This window comes from Sceloporus undulatus, chromosome 4 (assembly GCF_019175285.1).
Source record: "Sceloporus undulatus isolate JIND9_A2432 ecotype Alabama chromosome 4, SceUnd_v1.1, whole genome shotgun sequence".
In the NCBI taxonomy this organism is placed as follows: domain Eukaryota; kingdom Metazoa; phylum Chordata; class Lepidosauria; order Squamata; family Phrynosomatidae; genus Sceloporus; species Sceloporus undulatus.
The window spans coordinates 91,519,459-91,529,460 of record NC_056525.1 but is presented as its reverse complement, the minus strand read 5'-3'; the positions used below and the strand labels follow the sequence as shown (position 1 = coordinate 91,529,460).

The 10,002-nt window shown below is 42.5% G+C and overlaps 1 protein-coding gene across 4 annotated transcripts in view; it reads left to right on the top strand.

Moving 5' to 3' along the window:
- Positions 1-1,675: 1,675 nt before the first annotated feature.
- Positions 1,676-10,002, top strand: part of GNG12 (G protein subunit gamma 12) — a 55,706-nt gene continuing 47,379 nt past the window's right edge. Inside the window, exons 1-2 of one of the 4 annotated variants that reach the window (XM_042463115.1) lie at positions 1,676-1,848; positions 6,104-6,420. The gene's annotated coding sequence lies outside the window, so the exon portion shown is untranslated. The remainder of the gene's footprint in view (positions 1,849-6,103; positions 6,421-10,002) is intronic. The other 3 variants (XM_042463114.1, XM_042463113.1, XM_042463112.1) reach the window with 3 other exon arrangements.

Here is a 10,002-nt window from a genome sequence, read left to right as displayed (position 1 = left end):
GACTAACCAAGAAGCATTAATTTACATATATATCTGTGTTTCTAGCCTTTCTTTTGACATATCATTCCTTTAGCTTGAATGCCCTACATTTTGCGATGCCTTTTCTTCCTTGGTGGTTAGGACATCTAGTCACCCTGAGCTTAAACGATGGGCTGGCCTTAGTCAAGTCACACTCTCTCAGCCTCAAAGGATGGCAGTGACAAGCGCCTCTCAAGAAACTTGCCAAAAAACAACCACCCATAACAGGTTCCCCTAGGGTCACCATAAACTGGAATGGATTTGCAGGCATACCACAGGGTGACCAGCCATCTTCCTTGTCCAGGACATGTCCTACATAATTTCAGCCTTCTTTTTATGAGGAATTCCCAAATGTCCTCCATTTTGAGCAGGACTAAGAAGCATTAATTTATAGTTCTATGAGTGCTGTTCACTTTTATTTTCTGTCCAGGAGGGATTCCCAATGTCCTCCATTTTGAGCAGAACTAAGAAGCAGGAACTTTTATTTCTAGAAGCGTTGATAGCTTTTATTTTCTGTCCACGAGGAATTCCCCAAATGCCCTCCATTTTGAACACGACTCAAGAAACATTAATTTATAGTTCTAGGAATGTTTGGTAGCTTTTATTCTTATTATTTATTTTCTTATCATCTGAAGGCCCTCCATTTTGTGGTGTCTGGTCCTCCTTGGTCCCCTCAGAGTTTCCAAAGGAGGCCTCTCCTCTCAGGCCCCAAACACACCTCAGAAATAACCCAGTTTGAGACCTCTAGGGCTAGGGAATCCTGGGAACTGCCATGCTTATGAGACATATTGAGCCTTCTCTAGAGGGAAAACAGGGAAGAGCCTGAAGTCCAAAACACTGCAGAAATAATCCAGTTTGAGACCACTTTTACTGCCCTAGGGGATTGTGGTAAGTGTCCTGATTGTGCTCTTTAAGGGATTTTGGACTTCAGCTCCCAGAATCCCAGACCATTGGCCAAAGTGGCTGAGGCCTCTGGGAGCTGAAGTCCCCAAAAAATCTCTTAAAGGACACAGTATGGGGACCACTGAGCAAAATTCCAATCTTTCCCAGCTCCAGCTTTAAGGCACTGTTTCCAACCTGACACTGAAAGTCTGCATTCCTCAATCCCCCTTCACTATCCTCCCAGTGCTGCTGATGTTGCTTAAAAACATTCCAGCTAGACAGAGGACGAGGAAGAGGAGGAGGCGCTCCTCCACTTATTTTGGACCAGAGGCTTTGTTAAATGAAGTGTTTTGAAGCAACTAAAAGTATGTTCCTGATGCCAAAGAGGGCTGCATGGGTTTGTTTGCATCTTTGAAAAGCAGCACTTCCCAAACTTTGGCTCTCCAAAAGGACTTCAGCTCCCAGAATCCCAGACTATTGGCCAAGGTGGCTGAGCCTTCTGGGAGTTGAAGTCCAAAATATCTGGAGCACTAAAGTTTGGGAATCACTAAAGTATCTATATCCTGCCTTCTAGCTAAAGGCCCTCTAGGCAGCTGAGCAGTTCTAGGAACAACACTAACAAAAGGGACGGAAGAGATATTCTGGACTTCAAATCCCAGAATCCCAGGCTATTAGCCAAGGTGGCTGAGGCTTCTGGGAGATGAAGTCCAAATATATCTCTATCTATATATCTTAATAAAGGGCACAGTTTGGGGACCACTGCTCTGGAGGAGACAATAAACTACAACTCCCAGGATTCCCTAGCACTGGGTCTGGGTGTGTTTGGGGCCTGGTCAGCCTCCCTTCCCGAGGCCAGGCGGAGCCATAAGCCGAGAGGAGGAGCAGGAGCAGAGGCCTCTCGGTGGCCCAGAGAGACGGAGGGACGGAGGAGGCACGGCGGCGAAGACGGTAAGCGCTGAGCGGCCTCTGAGGGAGGCGCCGCCACAAAATGGCGGCAGGGCTTCCTTCGCATCCTGAAGGAGCGAGGCGTGGCTGGCTGCTGGGCCCCTGCGAGGGAGCATGGCCCGGGCACGGCTCTGTTATGAAGGGTCCTAGGGAGGAGGCTCAGGGCAAGACCCTGCCTGCTTCCACACTGCGTTAACAATCCGCTTTAATACCGCTTTAGCCGCCCGTGGCGACAGGGGTCTGTATTTCCTTGTGGCCCCAGAGCTCTTTGACACAGAAGGGCTATCTATATATATGTGTGTGTTTCAAACACTACAGGTCCAGGACACACTGCAGAAATAGCCCAGTTTGAGACCGCTTTAACTGCCCTCCTTGGCTTAGTGCTAGGGAATCCTGGGATTGCTGTAGTGTCCGACAGAGAAGGCTAAACGCTTCACAAAAACTACAGTTCCCAGAATCCCTTAGGGCATTTAAAGCAGTGTCAAACCGGATTATTTCTGGCGCCACAACAAACTGCTATATCCATAGTTTCATAGCATGGAGCTATGGCAGTTCGTGGTGTCAAACCAGATTATTTCTGGCACCACAACAATTGCCATCTGCACAATTTTAAAGCATGGAGGCATGTCAGTTAAAGTAGTGTCAAACTGGATTATTTCAGGTGCCACAACAAACTGCCACAACAAACTGCCCTTCCCAGAATTTCATAGCATGCAGCCATAGCAGTTAAAGCGGTGTCAAATCGGATTATTTCTGATGCCACAACAAACTGCCATTCCCAGAATTTTATAGAATGGAGCCATGGACATTAAAGCAGTGTTAAACTGGATTATCTCTGCAGTGTGGACACCTTCCACTTCATAAATAGAGCACAACAGGATCCCCACATGTTTCCCTCGATGGGGTGCTAGAATTTGCAATTTAAGGAAGAATTTTTTGCCAGAGAGAGAGAGAGTTCCTCTGTGGCCTCCAGGCAAACTGCAGATCCCAAAATTCAATGGGTGTGGCTGTGGTAGTTACAGTGGAAGCATAGTACTAATGTGCAAGAGGATCCAAGCCAAGGGCCTCCATAAGCTAGTCTCTTGCTTCCCATATGGAGATCAGACTGGTTGTTATGGTTGTGTGCCTCCAAGTAATTTTTGGCTTGTGGTGACCCTAAGGGGGACCTATCATGGAGTTTTGTTGGCAAGATTTGTTCATAAGGGGTTTGCCATTGCCATCCTCTGAGTCTGAGAGCGTGTGACTTGCCCAAGGCCACCCAGTGGGTGTCAGGGCCAAGCAGGGAATCAAACCCTGGTCTCCAGAGTTGTAGCCGAACACTCAAACAACTACACCACGCTGCTGTCTGGAAGCATAGTACTGTGGTTGTATAGTGTCAGAGGACCCAGGGTCAGGTCAAGGATCTGTATAAGATAGTATCTTGTTTCCCACATGGAGGTCAGAAAGGTGGTGGTGGTTGTTGTTGTGTCTGTCCAAGTCATTTTTGATTTATGGCGACCCTAAGAGCAACCTATCCTGGGATATTCTTGATAAGATTTGTTTGGAGGAAGTTTGCCATTGCCTTCCCCTGAGGCTGAGAGACTGTGACCTGCCCAGAGTCACCCACTGGGTTTACATAGCCGAGTGGAGATTCAAACTCTGTTCTCCAGAGTCGTAGTCCAACGATCAAACCACTATGCAATGCTAGGTCCAGGCAGTTTTGGGAGTAGTGTTTTGGCCTTTCATAAGAATTCTGCCCTCTAATGAAATGTACCTTCATTCCCCAAATTTCTAACATGGCAGTAACTTAGAATGGAATAGAATAGAAAAGACACATAGCATTAGAAGAGACCCCAAAGGCTATCTAGTCCAACCTCCCGCCATGCAGGAACTCACAAAGCATCCCCGAGAGATGGCCATCCAGCCTCTGTTTAAAGAACTCCAAAGAAGGAGACTCCATCACTTTCCAAGGGAGTATGTTCCAATGTTGAACAGCTCTTATTCTTAGGAAGTTCCTCCTAATGTTGAGGTGGATTGTCTTTTTTTCCTGTACTTTGAATGCATTGCTCTGGATCCTGTTCTTTGGACCAGCAGAAAACAAGCTTGCTCCATCCTCAATATAGCACCCTTTCAGATACTTAAACAGGGCTATCATATCACCTCTTAACCTTCTCTTCTCCTGGCTAAACATACCCTTCTCCCTAAGTCTCTGCTCATAGGGCAAGATGGTTTCCACCCCTTTCACAATTTTGGTTGCCTTCCTCTCTAAACCTCCTGCTTCCATTTGGACATATTCCAGCTTGTCCACATCTTTCTTGAACAGTGATGCTGAATTTAAACCCTTTGAGCATTATTTTAGAAGCAAGTGGATGCTCAGTCCCTCAAGACATTGCTCAATACAATGGCAGAGTAAAATGATATCCCTTATATCAAATGACAAAATCAAGGCTTGCTTTTTGGAATTAATATATATATATATATTTAGTATTTTCAAGCTATGAATGCTTGAATCTGTGGAGGAAGAATCCATGAATACAGAGTGCCAACTGTACAGTTTAGGTACCCAAAGAAAAGGGGCAGGCAAGGCTACCAAGGGAATTGAACACAGCTCATGTAAGAGGTCCAAGTGTGAGTGACTTTCAGTGTCTTGCTGTCTGCAGTGTTAGAAATTTGGGGTTTGAAGGAAAAATTAATTGGGGAGCAGAACTCGTATTTGGAAGGGCAATGCCCACAGTCCCCCTCCTTCATACTGAAACAGGTACTTCGAGAAAGACCACAAGCATGAAAATAAGAGAAGGTCCCTTGCTAGTCACTGATGGTCTCTAAACCTCATGCTTCCATTTGGCTGTGATGAGATATTAAACAGCTGATGGTTCCTTCATGATGTCTGGTCTGTTGTTTAACAGATCTATCCCTCATGATGTCTAGTCTCCTGTCTTACAGTGCTCAGTTTTAGAAATTCATTACCTATTCTGGAAAGTAGTAGAGCGGTGTGAGGTTGCCACCAATTTGACTGGACTGTCCATGTTCCAGAGCCATAGGTGACGGAAAGAGATGAAATGGACCAATATAAACCATTAGTGAAACATTGTAGGGTTCAGGCACTGTATGTGTATGTGTGTGTGTGTTAATTGATGTTTGTTATGGTGTTTAAGCTATCAGTGAGATATGGGGGAAATGTCAGGAGGAAACAGTGCTTCACTAAGTCCAGCTTCAGAGTGTCCTTGTTGTACAGTTGGCCCTCTGTATCCACGGATTCAACCATCCACAGTTTGGAAATATTTAAAAATATAAATACATTCCCAAATGCAAACCTTGATTTTGCCATTTTATATAAGGGACACCATTTTAGTCTGCCACTGCATATAATGGGATCTGAACATCGACAGATTTTGTTATCTACGGGGTGGTGGGGGTGGGGGTGGTCCTGGAACCAAACTCTAGCGGATATCAAGAGCCCACTGTATTGTCTGTCCCTTAAAAAGCCTTGCTGTCCTGGTTCATAGCAGGAAAGTATATACTAGGTTTGAGAACATTTGGCCTGAGGAATTGAACTCCAATTCCTTTCAGCTCCAGCCAGCCTGGCTTGAAGAGTCAGAGGTTCCTCAGTCCTGCTATAAGCTATAGATTAGGGTTTTCTTGTCGAATTCTGTTGTTCTTTGGTTGGATGCATACATTGTCCCTTGTGGAAAGTCAGAGAGTTTGGTATGTGAAGGCTGCTTAACCTATATACTACATAACATTCTGGGTGAATAGTATCTGATTCTTATGAAAAAACATGATGCTTAAGCAGGACTGCTGGTAAGTGGTACCATTCAGTTCACCAGTGCAGCTGTTACAGAATACTGTGGCTGCTCCTGGTTAAATGAAACAGTTGCTATAGTGGCTGATAGGGCTGAATGATGCTGGCTTGTGACACTTTGTGTTCACTTTTGTTGTTAACTGTCATGTTGTGGTTGGTGCCCTACTCTGTCTTTGGTTTGGAGAAGTTGCTACTAAAGAATAGCAGGAGTAGCGCTTTACGTGTAGTATTTCAGCTTTATTTTATTTTTTACTTCATTTTATTCTTTATTTTGTCAAGCAAATGCCTGTATCCTTGATGGTGAAGCGTCAGAATGGCAGAATTTGTCAATGAAAGCAAACAGTTGTTTCTTACAGATGTGTGGGAATAAAAGGCAAACAATCCTGAATAAAGGGTGTGTGCAATGTGGTTTTTCGGTTTCTGCTTTTCCTCAAGCCTCTTGTTTCATTTCTGCCAAACTCCTGTGTGTTTTTGCAGGAAGGTTTGATAAAACTCCACCCATCTCTTGTCCTGATGCTGTTGCAACAAAAAAGAGGAAGTGGTTGTTCCAGTCTGAACAATCTGTGACTGTGGACTGTGAGTCGTAGAAGAAGAATAAACATTGCACTCCCACCATTGCTGGAAGTGCAATGTTCGCTGGATATTAACTGAATTTTCCCCAGAGGAGAACAGCGTGATTGTCAGGAGTCTATACATTTTTTATCTTGGCATTCCCAGCTGACCATAAGTTATGCGACCAGGTTTTTAGAAACTGATTGGGATGAAGTTTAATGTCACACAGTGCTGTTTTAAAGGTTTGTATATAGCCTTCTAATGAATTTTAATGTTTACTGTTTTAATGTTAGAAATGATTTAATTCCTTTTAAAATAGCACGTTTGTAGTTCTATTTGTTTTGTTTTTAATTTGTATTGTTTTTAAACATGTTGTTAGCTGTCTGGAGTTCTCCTATTACTGAGAAAAAGATGGGACATACCTGTAAATAATGATGATGATATGATAATGATAATAGCAGCAACCATAAAGCCTCCCTTCTTCATTGTCCTGAGAATGTGGGAAGCGGAGAAGCCTTTTCTATTGCACTCAGTACACTTTTTGTCTATGCCAGAGTTCAGCACAGCAGGAGAAACACACCCTTCTCTGGCTGGAGAGAAGAGTAAGTTGCATCTTGTTTCTGCCTGCAAGCTTAGGACCATAGCAAGGTTTCCTCCTTCTTTTCTTCTCCTCTCTCCCTCTCTCATCTGAGAGAAGAAAGAGGGTTTCTCATATTGCACTGAGGCCTGTTAACCAGAAAGCCTAGTCACAAGCAAAATGTGAGGGCAGAACATATAGGAGTTATTGAACGTGTTCTGTCATGTTTAATGTAAGTCTTGCTTGTGATGCAAATACAAGGTTTACCACATAGCAAAATCTTGCCAAATTGGCTTAAACTCTTCTTACTCATTAGCTGCTTCAGGTCAACGCTTTAAAAATTTATCTTCAGCAAGAATATTCTGTTTTGCATGCATATGCCTTGTACGATTGCAGCCATGGGCTCATTATTCTTTCATCTGACATGAACATATTTTCTGTGTTAATGCTTTGGGGGTGTTACAGTTTTGTTCATTTTTGTTCAGCTCCACAGCTGCAGGAATTAATATTCTCATTAGAATTTGAAGCTAGCTTTGTTAGTAATCCATCAGTTTTGGCTGTTTCTTATTTATGTCTTGCTTTCCCCTTAAATTTAAGGGCCATTTAGAACCCCCCCAAACCCAGATTAAAATGCAACTAACAAAAATGATGTTAAAATGTAATTAAAGTATGCATAGGGTTAAAATCATTTTTAAAGTATGCATTTGAAACACTACAAATAAAAATAGTACAGCACACTATTAAAAGCTCTTTCCTTATAAACAATCAGTTCTCCAAACAAAGCCTGTCAGAAGAGAAAAATCTTCACCTGTCAAGGGAAAGTTCACAAGCTCCCAAGAAACGGAATTCAGGCCTGGGAACAACCACCATGAAGGATGTCTCCTCACCAGATTTGCTTTTGAAGGCAGCAGGACTGAACCTTACCCAAATACTGTACCTCACTTTATGGAGATTCATACTGGAAGATAGGCTTCTTAACATGGCCTCGACCCAAGCCATACAGAGCTTTGTAAATCACTACCAGCAAATTGGTTTTGTGGAAAAGACTTTCATAGGTCTTAGCATAACAGTGTTGGCTTTAAACATGCATGTGCTGTCAACTGATTTCCTAGAGATTCAGCAATTTATAATTTTTGGGAATTGAACTACACTCATTAATTTAATTTCTTTCTAAATTAAAAAAAATCTCAAAGCTTTAGGAAGCATGTTGACAGCATTCAATGTTCATGTCCATTCATTATGATTAATCATTCATTTTTATTTGATCGATTTTCAATAAAGAAATGAGAAGCAGCTTGGAAACTGAAAGTTACTTCATTCTCATTCTAGCTCTTGTCAAGGTGGAAGTCTTTAAAGTCTAGCACTTTAGTGGCAATTGAAACTACATTTACCTCAGAATATATATTCTAAAACACAGTAGCACTTACTTTTGAATAAACTTACCATATACATGGTTGTGTTGCAGTTTTTTAAAAAAAGCAAAAGCAAATCAGGTAGACTTCAGTTAATGAAGTAGCTGTGCTCCTGGGCAATACTTCTTTAGCATAAACTTTGGCACCAAGAGACAGAAATAATGTAGAAGGAAATAATGGGGATAAATTCCTACACCCGTTCCCACTATGATTTAAGGTAAATCGCAGATAAGTTTATATGACTGTCGTTCTCATTTGAAACTGGTTCCGATCCTATTTTGATCTATTTCTGTTGTGATAAAGCGAGGCAAATGCAACCCCCCCCCCCCCCCGCAAACCCCTGGTTTTTCCAGACACATTCCAAAGTTTCTTAGCGGTTCTTTTGAAAATAATCGATACCAAAATGTGTTCAACAAGTGGGAACAACAGACCTAAATCGCATCATTCTTGAGGGGGAGGGGAACTAATGACAGAGGGGTGTTTACCATCCCACCTCAGTTTTTGTTAGATCCACCATTTCCCCCCTCAGAGCTGCCTTTGTGTTTGTGATGTGACCTATGGGCGCATGGTATATATTTTTAAAATAAAATTGACAGAAGATTTGATTAATTGATTTTGTAAGTAGTTGCAAAACCAATTAATCGAATCTTCTATCAATTTTTTAAAAATAAAAGTGATTGAAGATTTGATTTTGCAACTACAGTCATCCCTCCATACTGTATTTGCGGATTTGATTATTCATGGATTTGATTAATAGGTTCTCTCTAGGAATATCTAGGTCCTCCAGTGCAACTCTATGGTCAACTTTAACTAAAAGTTGCACTGAAAGACTTAGAGATTCCTAGAGAGGATACACTACTAGGCATTTATGGTCAGTGTCTCTCAGACGTTGGCCACAGAGTTGCCCTGGAGGACCTAGAGATTCCTAGAGAGGTGCCCTTTCAGGTAAAAACATGGTGTTTTTGTTATTTGCAGTTTTTCCATATTTACGGGGGTCTTGTGCCCCTAACCCTAGTGAATATGGAGGGACAAGTGTACTTGCCTTGCTGTTTGCAAGTAGTTGCAAAACCACTGAACCACATCTTCTATCAATTTTTTTTAAAGTTCCCAAGCTGGACTTCGCTGGCTGCTGCTTATGCCGCTGATGATGCAAAGATGATTGACATGCATTTTGAAGTGGCACAAACTAGTGGGAACGACAATCATGCCAAAAAAGGAGCTATATGGCGATAACGAAAAGATCCACTTTCATAGTGGGAACGATGGACCTTTTGGAATTGATTACCAACACAGAGCAAAGGCAAATTGGAAATCGGTTTAAAGTGTATGTGGGAATGAGCCCCATGTTTCAAAAAAACCTTTTATCCAAAACTAACAATATGGTCAGGTGAAATGAAGTAGCCAGGCCAGGTAAGCCTTTCACAAGAGACCACTTGAAATCTTCTTCTTGTCCTTCCTATTTTCCATCACCAGCCAGCACTTTTTAAAAAAATAATTTCCATTTTATGCCCAAATGTATAGCTCTGTGCTTTAAAGTGCTGAGCATAGCTGGTGAGGTAAGCTTATCTGCTTTTCCTCTTTCTCTCTGTTTTGCTGTTCATATATGCCCCATAAGGGATTCTGGAGCCAGTTGCTGATTGCCTTACCTGTTGCAGTCAGGTACACACAGCAACAGAAGAATCAGCTAGAGCAGTGGTCCTCAAATTGTGCTTTTAAAGGGATTTTGGACTTCAGTTCCCAGAATCTCAGACTATTGGCCAACATGGCTGAGGTTTCTAGGAGCAGAAGTCCAAAATCTCTTAAAGGACACAGTTTTGGGACCACTGAGCTACAGC